We start from the raw sequence: 12,492 nt of genomic DNA on the forward strand, positions 1-12,492 counted from the left end.
ATTTTCTTCCTGTTTCAGTCTTGGCAGATTATAGATTTCCAGGAAGGCATCCATTTCTTCCAGGTTGCTTAATTTATTGGCATATAGTTTTTGATAATAATTTCTAATAATTGTTTCTATTTCCTTGCTGTTAGTCTTGATCTCTCCCCTTTCATTCATAATTTTATTATTTGGGTCCTTTCTCTTTTCTTTTGGATAAGTCTGGTCAGTGGTTTATCGATCTTACTAATTCTTTCAAAGAACCAGCTTCTAGTTTCATTGATCTGATCTACTGTGTTTCTGGTTTCTAATTCATTGATCTCTGCTCTAATCTTAATTATTTCTCTTCTAATGTGAGGCTAATCATTTGTTGCTTTTTCTGTATTTCTTTAAGATGTAAAGTTAGCTGGTGAATTCGGGATTTTCTGTTTTTTTGAGTGAGGCTTCGATGGCTATGTATTTCCCCCTTAGGACTGCCTTTGCAGTATCCCATAGGTTTTGGCCCGATGTGTTTCCATTCTCATTGGTTTCCATGAATTGTTTAAGTTCTTTGATTTCCTGGTTGACTGAAACATTTTTGAGCAGGGTGGTCTTTAGCTTCCAAGTCTTTAAATTTTTTCCAAATTTTTTCTTGTGATTGAGTTCCAGTTTTAAAGCATTATGATCTGAGAAAATGCAGGGAATAATCTCAATCTTTTGGTATTGGTTGAGCCCTGATTTGTGACCTAGTATGTGGTCTATTCTGGAGAAAGTTCCATGTGCGCTTGAGAATAATGAGTATTCTCTTGTTTTAGGGTGGAATGTTCTATATATAACTATGAGGTCCATCTGGTCCAGCGTGTCCTTCAAAGCTCTTGTTTCTCTGTTGATTTTCTGCTTAGACGATCTGTCTATTGCTGAGAGTGGAGTATTGAGGTCTTCTACAATTAACGTATTGTTATCAATATGTCTATTTATTTTGGTTAACAGTTGGCTTATGTAGATGGCTGCTGCCATGTTGCGGGCGTATATATTTATAATTGTTAGATCTTCTTGTTGGATAGAGCCTTTAAGAATGATATAGTGTCCTCCTATGTCTCTAACTACAGTCTTTAGTTTAAAATCTAATTTGTCTGATAAAAGAATTCCTACCCCAGCTTTCTTTTGAGGTCCATTGGCATGGAAGATGGATCTCCATCCCTTCATTTTCAGTCTGGATGTATCTTTAGGTTCAAAATGAGTCTCTTGTAGACAGCATATGGATGGGTCCTGTCTTTTTATCCAATCTGCAACCCTGTGCCATTTTATGGGAGCATTTAGGCCGTTCACGTTGAGAGTGATTATTGAAAGATATGAATTTATTGTCATCATGTTGCCTGTGAAGTCCTTGTTTGTATGGATTGTCTCTGAAATTTCTGTTGTAGATCACTCTTGGGGTCTTTCTCCTTTTATAGAACCCCCCTTAATATTTCTTCAGGGGGTAGTGGTCACATATTCTTTCAGTTTCTGCCAGTCTTGGAAGTTCTGCATCTCTTCCCCCATTCTAAATGACAGTCTTGCCAGGTAAAGTATTCTTGGCTGCATGTTCTTCTTTTTTAGTACCCTTAATATGTCTTGCCAGCCCTTTCTGGCTTGCCAGGTCTCTGTGGATAGGTCTGACATTATTCTGATGTTCTTCCTTCTGTATGTAAGGAATCTCTTCCCCCAAACTGCCCTTAAGATGGTTTCCTTGGTTCTGAGATTTGCGAGTTTTACTATTACATGCCACGACATTGGCCTGTTTTCCTTATCTTGGGAGGGGTCCTCTCTGCCTCTAAGACACGAATATTTGTTTCATTCCCCAGATTAGGGAAGTTCTCAGCTACGATTTGCTCAAATATGTCTTCTAGTCCTCTCTCTCTCCACCCCCTCAGGGATCCCAATAATTCTGACATTGGAATGATTCATGGTGTCACTTATTTCTCTGATTCTATTTTCAATGATTTTCAGTTGTTTTTCCCTGGCTTCCTCTTTTCCCTTCTTGTCTATTAATTCGTCTTCTAGATCACTAATTTGTTCTTCTGCCCCGCTTACCCTAGCTGTTATATTATCTGGGTTAGATTGGATCTCATTGATAGCATTTTTACGTTCTGCCAGTTCAGCTTTCATTTCTGCCCTTAGAGACTCTATGTTGCCATTAATTGATTTCTCCATTCTAGCTATTGTCTTCACAACTGCTACCCTGAATTCCATTTCCGACATCTTGGTTAATTTTTTATCCATTTGTAAATCTGCAGCAGAAATCACCGTTTCTGAATCTTTCCTATTTTGGGGGTTCCTCCTCCTAGTCTTTCTGTTGAGGGGTGGTTGAAGGAGTGTACAGAGTCCAAATTATTGACCACAACCCAAGCAAGATGCACCTATTTTTTGGGGACCTTAAGGTTGCCAGGCTCTTGTTCTCCCAGCCTGTCTTCTGGTGGAGGGGCCTGCTGCACTGTTACTCCCTGTGGGGGGGCATGGGCTCAGTGAAAATCAATATTTGGGGGCTTTTGTTCTCTGGTGACTTTCTCTGGCGCCTTTCCTTGTCTCTTCCGAGAGTGAGAGCAGAAGAGATCATTTCCAACCCTCTGCCTCAGAGCAGAGAGATCACACTATCACTATCTCCATTTTTGTCAATGCTGCTAAAAACTGCAGCATCCTGGGTTGTGCGCCCCTCAGCAGTATTCCCATTCCTCACCTCCAGGTCAGGTTATGTCTTTGCCCTTTGTGCTTCTAAAACCACCAGCCGCCCCCAGTTCACTCGCGTGGGCCCACCGGTCCAGGTTTCAGTCCTGGGGGCTGCCCTAAATTCCTTTCGCCGCTGCTACCGGTCTGCGAGTCTGTGCCCTGTCTGCAGCACGGGAAGCTATTGCTCACCTAAGGTGTAGCATCCTGTTCACTGGGCTCCCTCCCCCTTCCGTTTATCTTCAGATATGTGCCCACAGAATCAGGGCTCCCCGCTTCATTCCTCGATACCAACCGCCTGCAATACTCTGTTTGTAGAGATCCAGATATATCTTCTTACATCTCAGGCTGATTTCGTGGGTGTTCAGAGTGGTCTGGTAGATGTCTAGCTCGTTTCCGGGGACCAGTTGGAGTAGGGTCCCCTACTCCTCTGCCATTTTTCCTCCTTGAGAATTTATATTTCTAACAAGTTTCCAAATGATCCTGATGCTGCTGGAGAGGGTGGAGGTACCATACTTTGAGAAATATCACATTAGGGTTTCTGGTTACTCTCCAGTAATTAATAGTTACATTTTTGAGGTATTAAAAACACAAAGAATTATCTATAATTATAGCTTTACTTCTTTTTCTGATTCATAGCTTTTCACCCACCTCCACTAAAAAACAACAACAAACTACTTTATCTGTAGTTTGGGTGTGGGATTGTGTAGTTGGGAAGAGGGGTAAGGGTTTCCTTTTTCCTTCTGGATACACCCTTATTCTACTTGTTACCTGCTCCTTTTGCCCCCTCAGGCTTACGAAGGGGAAGATAGGCATAGTCTTATGTGCTAGTGCACTGTTAATGGATTTCCCTCTATGTTGAATGTCAAATGTTGATTTTTTTTCCTGGAAAACACAGGGGACTCCAAGGAGCATGTTCAGAAGGAGATGATGTTGCCTCAGTCTAGCCATATCAACTTCCCCTGAGCCCCTGGCTTCCTGCCCACAGGGTCCCACGGACTCCCTCATCTGCATCACATTACTCTCAGCCCCTATTTTATACCTGAGAGGTGGGGTGGGAAATGAGCTAGGAGTCAGAAACCCATCTCACAAGTTTTTAGCTAGTCCTGCATTGTCTTCTCATGTTTTTAGACTTTGGCGACACATCAGAAACTTCAACACATCAGGAAAAGGTGAATTTAACATCTTTTTACTATAAAATATAAAATCCTTAGATATGTTGTATATATTAACTTAAAACCATAGACTCTATAAAAAATATCTGATTCTGTGTTATCTCCCATGAATTAAAATTAGACACCCAATCTCTGCTTGCAGTTATTATTGGAATTACACTCCCTTTTGGGTTGTACCAGTATGTAGGAAGAATGTAGGAAGAAAGGACTTTGAATCTCTAATTCATAATGATTGTCACTGATATCCTAATTGTCCGAGCTCCCAGTCACTCCGTTATTCTGGTAACTCTTTGATTCTAAATGCCACACATTGGACACTGAATGGCTGTTCAATGATGTGGGAAACTTGGTGATGCTGCTCCTTTTCTGAGGACACTGCCACATAGGGAATGGAGACACTTTGGGGATGGAGTGGCATCATAATTAGTCAAGTAATCACACGTGTTGGTGGACGAGGATGTGCTAGTGGATATCAAGGCATGGAGCAATTAAAGGAAGTGGTGTCATGTTCCTGTTTTAACTGACAATGGTGATGATAAAGACTGTTAGTTTAGATAACTTTGTGACTACTGTGGAGAGATCATAAAATGAAAACATTTAATTTAAAGCCTTGTACTCCTAATTCAAGTCATGGGTGGAGACTAGAAAGCTTCTAGATTGTTGCTAAAGGAATCCTTTGTCATTTTTGGCTGCAAGCCAGACATGGTCAAGGGTCAGATTCAGAACCTGACTGTATAAGTTACAGTGTTGTAAAATCATTTAATCTCAATCTTGCCAGGTCTCTTAGGCTAAATTAAGATAAACAGGATAGTGAGATCCCGAGACTTGGGATGGGAACAAATTTGGGCATATCCAAGCATGGTTGAGAATTTTTAACTGAAATTACTACAAAATCTTCTTTACTTGTGGAAGCAGATCTATTTCCATCTCAATACGAGAACCAGACTTTCCTAAAAGAGAAATTTTTCAAGGACTTCAAATAGGGATCATCTTTCATAGGGAGATTCAGATTGCCTTCAGGACCCACACTCAACATATATTACTGCCTCCAGACCCATAAATAGACATGTTCCAGCAGAGTCCCAGTGATATATGTGGTCCATCCAAGAAGGAAATAGCATAGACACTGAAATACTGCAGAATCTTGCCAATGTGTATCTCTAAGAACTGAAGGAACATGTATGGAAATGGTTTCTAAGGGTATTGGTCCAAAGATGACAAAATGAAAAGTTGGCTTAAACCTATGTTACTGGTGTATGACCATTGTGATTTATACTGTTTGGCTCAAGGCATGTGACTGTGGGCCTGGCCTTAAAGGCGACCTATAGGGAACAGAGCTGGTGGCATTTCCCAAACATACTATAGAGGAAAGCTTTTGAAAACCCTGGGAGATGGGAATGTTGGGAATAGAACTGTTATGTATAATCATTTCAGCCACCTTCTAACTCTAGGAAAGCCAATGAACATTCCCTTCATGAGGACATTAAAAAGGAAAAAATCAGTATCAATGACAGGTTTTTTTTTTAGAGCCTGTCCTCTCAAGGCCAGAGGTGATCATGGACATGCCAGTAGGTGACTAGGTTTCCCAATTATTATAAGAATAATTGGTAGAAGGTGGTAGCACTTCACCACATTTTCACAAGTGATTAACTGAGTTGAATGTGGAGTGTTTTGACTCTCAGGCTTCTGTATTAGTGAGTAATCAATTGATCAAGGGAGCAAATTCTATGAATGAAATAGAGGGGCAGCATCTACTTATGTAAACCAATAAATTCTATGTCCAGTGGGAAAAAACTGGACTCAGGTCAGGTCGCCATAGCGGTGATTCACAACTCCTTACTCAGTTTGCAGACTCAGAGTTACTTAAGGAGTCTGATCCCTTTGCAGTGTGGACAGAAGTGTATGGTGTAATTTTTCCTCTAAGCCTTTGTGATGTGGCCATTTAGCAGGGTGTATGCTCTGGAAAAAGGAAAACTTTCAGGTTTTCTGGAGGCTATTAGGTACTGAATTCAAAACAAAGCTAGTTCTTAACCACCCCACTTTCCCATTTACCACCATAGCCACTGATAAATGTGTGGCTTATAGTTATTAGATGATAGAAAGTGTCTTGGCCAGAATCCATCTCTGTGTACATCCAAACGGTACCACAGAAATATCTGTGGTTATTTTCCTAGTTTGAGTATGTATAATAGAAATCTATCATCTATCATTTATCTATCTCTATGTCATCTATCTTTATTTAACCTAGTAACTGACAGAATTCCCCCATTGGTTCCCTGCTCAATGAGATAATGGCTGTTATGGAGAAAAGACCAAATTCACATTCCTGTTCCTCACACCTTGCTACGATAGTAAATAAAAAGCAACATTACTTCTAAGGACACACAGAAATTATGGTCACTGTTAAAGACTTAAACACTGTACAGTATTTATTTCTGTCACACCTTTACTTAAACTACCTTTTTGACCAAGCCGATGACATAGAGATCTTGGGGAATGACTGTATGATCTTAAATCAGATGGTGTCTTGATTTGAGTTCTTGCAAAAACCTGAGACAAAGACTTGAGTGCAGGAGTTTATAGGAGAGGTGATCTCAGGAAGCACAAATACACGAATGGAGACGTGAGATAGGGAACTTTACTATTTTAATGTGCATTTATGGGATGGGGTTACTGCTATGGACAACTGGGGCCTAATTCTTTTGGGAATCCTTTGAGAGAACATATAACAATTGTCCAGCAAGGGATTGGGAAGCTGGCATGTTTATCACTGATCTCAGTCCTTCACTGGTTGAGATTTGCCTTTGGTAACCTTGTATCCAGCATGTTGAGGCTAAATTGTGGTAGCATTGAGCCAGCTCTTGTGTTCCAAAGTAAAGCAGTCAGGCCAAGAAAAATATGTGTGTTCGACTCGAAAGCCATTAGTGTACAAGGAGCTACAGCGACATGGAAACTGAAAAGGTGGGTAAGGGAATACAATATGGGGTATAAACATCATCTGTTATAGGTGAGGATGCCAATAAGACTTCCCTGGCCCCTGGTAGGCCGCTATTAACATGGCACATAATTCTTTTCTATTTCAATCACAGACACTATGAACATGACTAAATATACTAACTTTCGAGAATCTCTCTTCTTTCCCCCTCTCTCTTTGCCCTTAATGACAATTCTGTCACTCCCCTATGCCAGGCGGATATGTATAATAATCTCTTCAATTGGTTTAGGCTTTTAAAAAACAAAGCAAAAACTAAAACTGCCTCTGACTTTTAGCATCTTTTGTTCTTCACCTTACAAAATAGATCAGCAAATAGTAAAACATCCAAATCTCTGAAGCAAGGAATGAATTACCTGACTACCATGAATGAAAAATAATATACACAGGTTAATATATTTTTTTAAGTAGGCTCCATGCCCAGCAGGGAGCTCAACATGGGGCTTGAACTCATGACCCTGAGATCAAGACCTGAGCTGAGGTCAAGAGTTGGACACTTAGCCAACTGAGCCATTCAAGCACCCCTACACAGGTTAATATTTTAAATGTCATCCTATTTTTCATTTTCTCCCAGTGTTCCCCTAGTATGATTTTCACTGTTCCCTCAAGCTTTGGCTGGGCATGGTTCTCACATATCAATAGTAAATGAACACAAAAACCTCTAGTAAGAACAGGAAAATCTCACCTAGCTGAAACTTGGGAACATATTTAGGAGTTTTATATGTACAGAATGTAATAAAAATTCTCACTTTTTAAATGTTTGCTGTGTTCCAGGCTTTGTGTTAAGCAGTTTGCATGCAACAAGCTCTTTAATCCTCACAAAAATTCTATGACACAGCTGCTATTATCCCCATTTTAAAGTCTAGGAAACTGAGACTCAGATGGGTCAAGTAGTTTGTCTAAGGTCATGTAATTGGAAAGTGGCAGAATAGGGTCTTGGATCAAGTTCTCAGCCTCTAGAATCATGTTTTTTTACTGCTACATACCTGTGCAAATGCCCAGGAGTTGAAGAGAGTGACCATTGGTACCAAAAATCAAGAGGCTCCTCTTTAGATGGTGGCATAGTGATGAGAAGCTTAGGGGACGCTTAATGAAGTGTATGAGTAGTACTCATTGCATGTGTATGTTTGTTTGTATGTATTTGTGTTCTTGTGTGTCTGCATCTGTGAGACTGAGGGCATAGTCAAACCATACAAGTTATCTGAGACATGGACTAGAATTCAGGCATGGAAATGTCTCCCTTTTTATCTGCTCTTTCTCTATCACTGACATTGGGCATGCTGGCACTGTAGGCAAAACTGAGGCCAGGCAGCGTTCCATCCTCTTCACTATGCCTCCAGAGGTCTTGGGATGCTCTTTTAAAGAGCAGAAAGAATGGATCCAAGAGACACTGATATAGGTTAATAGAAGCCAGGATTCCACAGGGAGTAACCAAACATCCTCCAAATTCACCTCACTATAGCACATCCCAAATGAAGAAAAAGAAATGTATTAGGCATTTAGAAATATGCAGAATATACATCAACTGTATGCAATTTGAATAAATGCTCTTGGATTAAACATTAATACTATAAAGAGGTTAAGTATTCCAAAATTAATTTACAAATACAGTCCAATGTCAATCAAAAGTGTTTGGTGGGAGAAGGACTTCTGGTTATGGTAGTAAGAGGTCACTGGGATAATGCCAAGAAAATAAATAAATAAATTGGCCATAATATTCAAAAACATTTCAAGGCACAGGAAATTGAGCACAAGTGGTTAACAAATTGGAAATGTTTATTCTTGAAAAATCACAGGAACTTTGAGTCAGAACATTTATGTGTGTGTGTGTGAGGCTTTTGAGTGAGGCTTTTGAGTGAGACTGCTTTCATCCATCTAACCTGAACTCCACACAATGTCTGCCCACCCCCAAATTTGGTTGGTGAGAATAGCAATTTTGTTTTTGAGAATAGCATGTAGTTTCCCATGAAACCCAGAAACTTTGGTGCCAATGAAGTGGTCTAAAATCTGGAGGTGGAAGGAAAAAACACATGGTTTTCCTAGCTAAAAAAAGAAATAGATTTGGAACAAACAGTAAAAACCAGTGTCTTTTCTATCCTAATGCTGTAGGCCCTGTTAAGGAGAATAGCAGATCAGCCAGCTATTTTTTAATAGGGAGATTCTAGAAATGAAAGAGCCATGGGAAGTAAGCTTTCCATACATCCCAGTTCAACTTGAAAACTATGCGTGCACAAGAAAGAACCAAGTGATGGCAGTGAAAATGAAGGCCAAGGGAGACATGAAAAGTGGCTGTAACTTTGACTATATTCCAGAACCCATACCAGCTCTCTTGGCAGCGTGAGGAAACCATATAGGGTTACAGGTAGTTGAGCACAGTCTGCCAAAATCATTGGCCAATCACGTATACAGACACATAGGTGACCCCTAGGAAGACTGGTTACACAGTAAAAGTAAGACTTTTTTTGTAGAAGTAACTGAACAGAGACATCAGTGGTTACATACGATGGTGGAGATAGATTCCATAGTGTAAGTCTAGTCATGCCATTACTAAGATAAAACCAACAATCTTCAGAAAAATAAAGGACATTCCAGTGTGTCTATAATATGACGTACTCTGAAATGTCTATTTTCAGCAACAACAAAAACAACAAAATACTAGTGTGCAAACAAATAGGAAATTGTGACCCATACTCAAGGGAAAAAAAAGTTAATAAAAGCTGAATTAAAGGAAAAAATATGAAAATGATGCAATGAATAGGAGAGCTTAATAGGAAAATAAAAAGTATTAAAAAGGATAGCATAGAATATACAGAGTTGAAAACTAAAACAACCAAAATGGAAAGTGTAGTGGTAGATGGACTCAACAGAAAGTTTTAGATGCCATAGTAAATAGTCAATGAATTTGAAGCTAGAACACTAGAGAATTTCCAGCCCAGAAAATGCAGAAAAAACAACTGAAGGAAAATGAACAGAATCTTAGAAACTTGTCAGATAGTCGTAAGCATCCCAACATACATATATAAGAAGTCCCAGCCCGAGAAAAGTAATTAAATGGTGCTGGAAAAACTATTGAGGAAAAAATGGCTGAAACTTAAAAATTGATTTAAAAAATTTAACTGGAAGAAGCTGAAATAATCTCTAGTAGGAAGAACATAAAGAAACCTACTTCTAGACCAATCACAGCCATGGTTCTAAAAGACAAAAATAAAGAAAACATTATTAACCTATGGTTCTACCTCAGGAAACCACAAAAAGAAAAATCAAGGGGGAATAAAGAAATAAAGATCAGAACATAAGTCAATGAAATAGAAAACAAAATGTTTAAAGGAAATGAGTGAAAACGAAAGATGTTTCTGTAGAAAAATCAATAAAATGGGTAATTTTTTAGCTAGCTAGACCAAGGAAAAAAAGAAAGAATGCACGAATTATTACCAGAAATGAAAGAGAGGACATCTCTAGAAACTCTATCCCAATTAAAAGATGAAGCAAAAGTTATCAACAACTTTATGCCAACATATTACATAACTTAGACAAAATAAGTTGATTCCTAGAAAGACAGAAGCTAGACAAATCAAAAAACAGACTACTGTCAGGAAAAATTATTGAATCTTTATTACAAATCTTCATTAAAAGAAAAAAAAAAACACCACCAAGCAAAATTACTTCATTGGTGAATTTTGTCAAAATAAAAGGAAGTAATAATACCAATCCTGTGTAAACTTCTTCAGATTTAGACAAGGGACAATTTCCTAACTCATTTATGAGACCAGTATTAATCAAATAAAATTAGCAATAGATCACAAGAAAGTGACATCATATATATGGCATCAACATTGATGCAAAAATTTTCAAAAACTATTAGCAAAACTAAATCAACAATATAGAAAAAGAACTATTCATTGTGACCAAATATGATTTATCTCAGGAATACAAGTTTTTTTAAACATCTTAAAATAAATTAACAAGATATACCATATTAGTGAAATGAAGATTAAAAGCCATAAAATAGATATTGAGAAAGTGTTTGACAAAATCCTACATTCATTCATGGTGAAAACTCAACAAAATATGAATAGAAGGAAATAGTTGAGAGAAAATTGTCCATAGGTCTCTTGTGCATTTTCATGCCTTACAAGCAATGTATTGATAGTCCTTTTGTTTGGGACTATCTTTCTAAGGATGCTTGTAGCACATGTTTGGAAAACAAAGTGTCTCTTTCCAGAAGAACTAATGGACATCCTTAAATGTTTAATAAAGATAATGTCTACCTCTGGAGCACAAGAGCAGGCATACTTACTGCCTTTTATAGAATATTAGAGTCTCCTAAGATAAATTTTCTCTTTAGTAACACAACCCATTGAATGTGCATGTATAATTTGGCCCTGTTTATATGACATTGTGGAAATTAGGGCTCAAGGAAATAGTGCAACAAAATGCCAGTACTTTAGTAGCAGCTATCGATGTGAGTTAAAATATTTTGTCTTTGATTCAAAAGTCTTATGCTTTCTGCCAGTATCCATTAACCTGTGGCAGGCTAACTTATTAGCTTGAAAATTTGCTAAAATCTTAGACTCTTTTCAATTCTTTAAAGATATTTCCTCAATCTGATAAAGTATACCTAACAATAACCTACATCTACAATTATGCTTAATGTTGAAAGACTTAATTCTTTTCCTCTAAGATCATGAACAAGCCAAAAGTACCTATTATTACCACTTCTACTTAATATTGTGCCTGAGACTGTAGTCAGTACAGTAAGAAAGAGGAATAAAAGAGGCATAAAGATTAGAAAGGAAGAAGCAAAACTTTCCTTATTTTGAGATAACTTGATTTCTAGGTAGAATGTCCTACAGATTTTTTTTTTTTTAAAGATTTTATTTATTTATTTGACAGAGAGACACAGTGAGAGAGGGAATACAAGCAGGGGGAATGGGAGAGGGAGAAGCAGGCTTCTTGCGGAGCAGGGAGCCCGATGCGGGGCTCGATCCCAGGACTCTGGGATCATGACCTGAGCCGAAGGCAGACACTTAACGACTGAGCCACCCAGGCGCCCCAGAATGTCCTACAGATTTAAGGCAGGGGTTGGTGGAGGGTGAGAAGCTACTAGAATTAATAAATACATTTGGAAAAGTTGAAAGATCTAAGACTAATACACAAAAAAATCAATTATATTATATACTAGTAATAAATAATTGGAAAATGAAGATATGAAAACAATACCACTTAGAATAGCATCAAAAATATGAAGTACTGGGGTACCTGGTGGCTCAGGCGGTTCAATGTCAGACTCTTGGTTTTGGCTAAGGTCATGATTTCGGTGTCCTGCCATCCAGCCCCGAGTCAGGCTCTGCACTCAGTGCGGAGTCTGCTGGAGATTATCTCCCCCCCCCTTCCTTCCCCTCTGTACCTTCCCCCGCCCCGCACCTGTGGGTGCAGGTGTGCTCTTTCTCAAATAAATAAAATATTTTTAAAAATCTATGAAGTACTATGGGATACATTTGAGGAAAGGATATAGAAGACAAATGCTGATTAAAGTTAAAGAAGATCTAAATAAGTGAAGTGTTGTGCCATGCCAATCAATCAAAAGTTTCAATATATTAAGATGTCAAATCTCTAAATTGATACATAGATGTAGTGCAATTCTAAAATACCAGCAGGTTGTTT

General features: G+C 38.5%; 1 long non-coding RNA gene across 1 annotated transcript in view; it reads left to right on the forward strand.

Moving 5' to 3' along the window:
• The window catches only part of LOC118532201 (uncharacterized), a 433,403-nt gene that overhangs the window by 109,786 nt on the left and 311,125 nt on the right, over positions 1–12,492 (forward strand). The gene's annotated exons all lie outside the window — the stretch shown is intronic.

The sequence above is a fragment of the Halichoerus grypus genome, chromosome 8, assembly GCF_964656455.1.
Source record: "Halichoerus grypus chromosome 8, mHalGry1.hap1.1, whole genome shotgun sequence".
Taxonomy (NCBI): Eukaryota; Metazoa; Chordata; class Mammalia; order Carnivora; family Phocidae; genus Halichoerus; species Halichoerus grypus.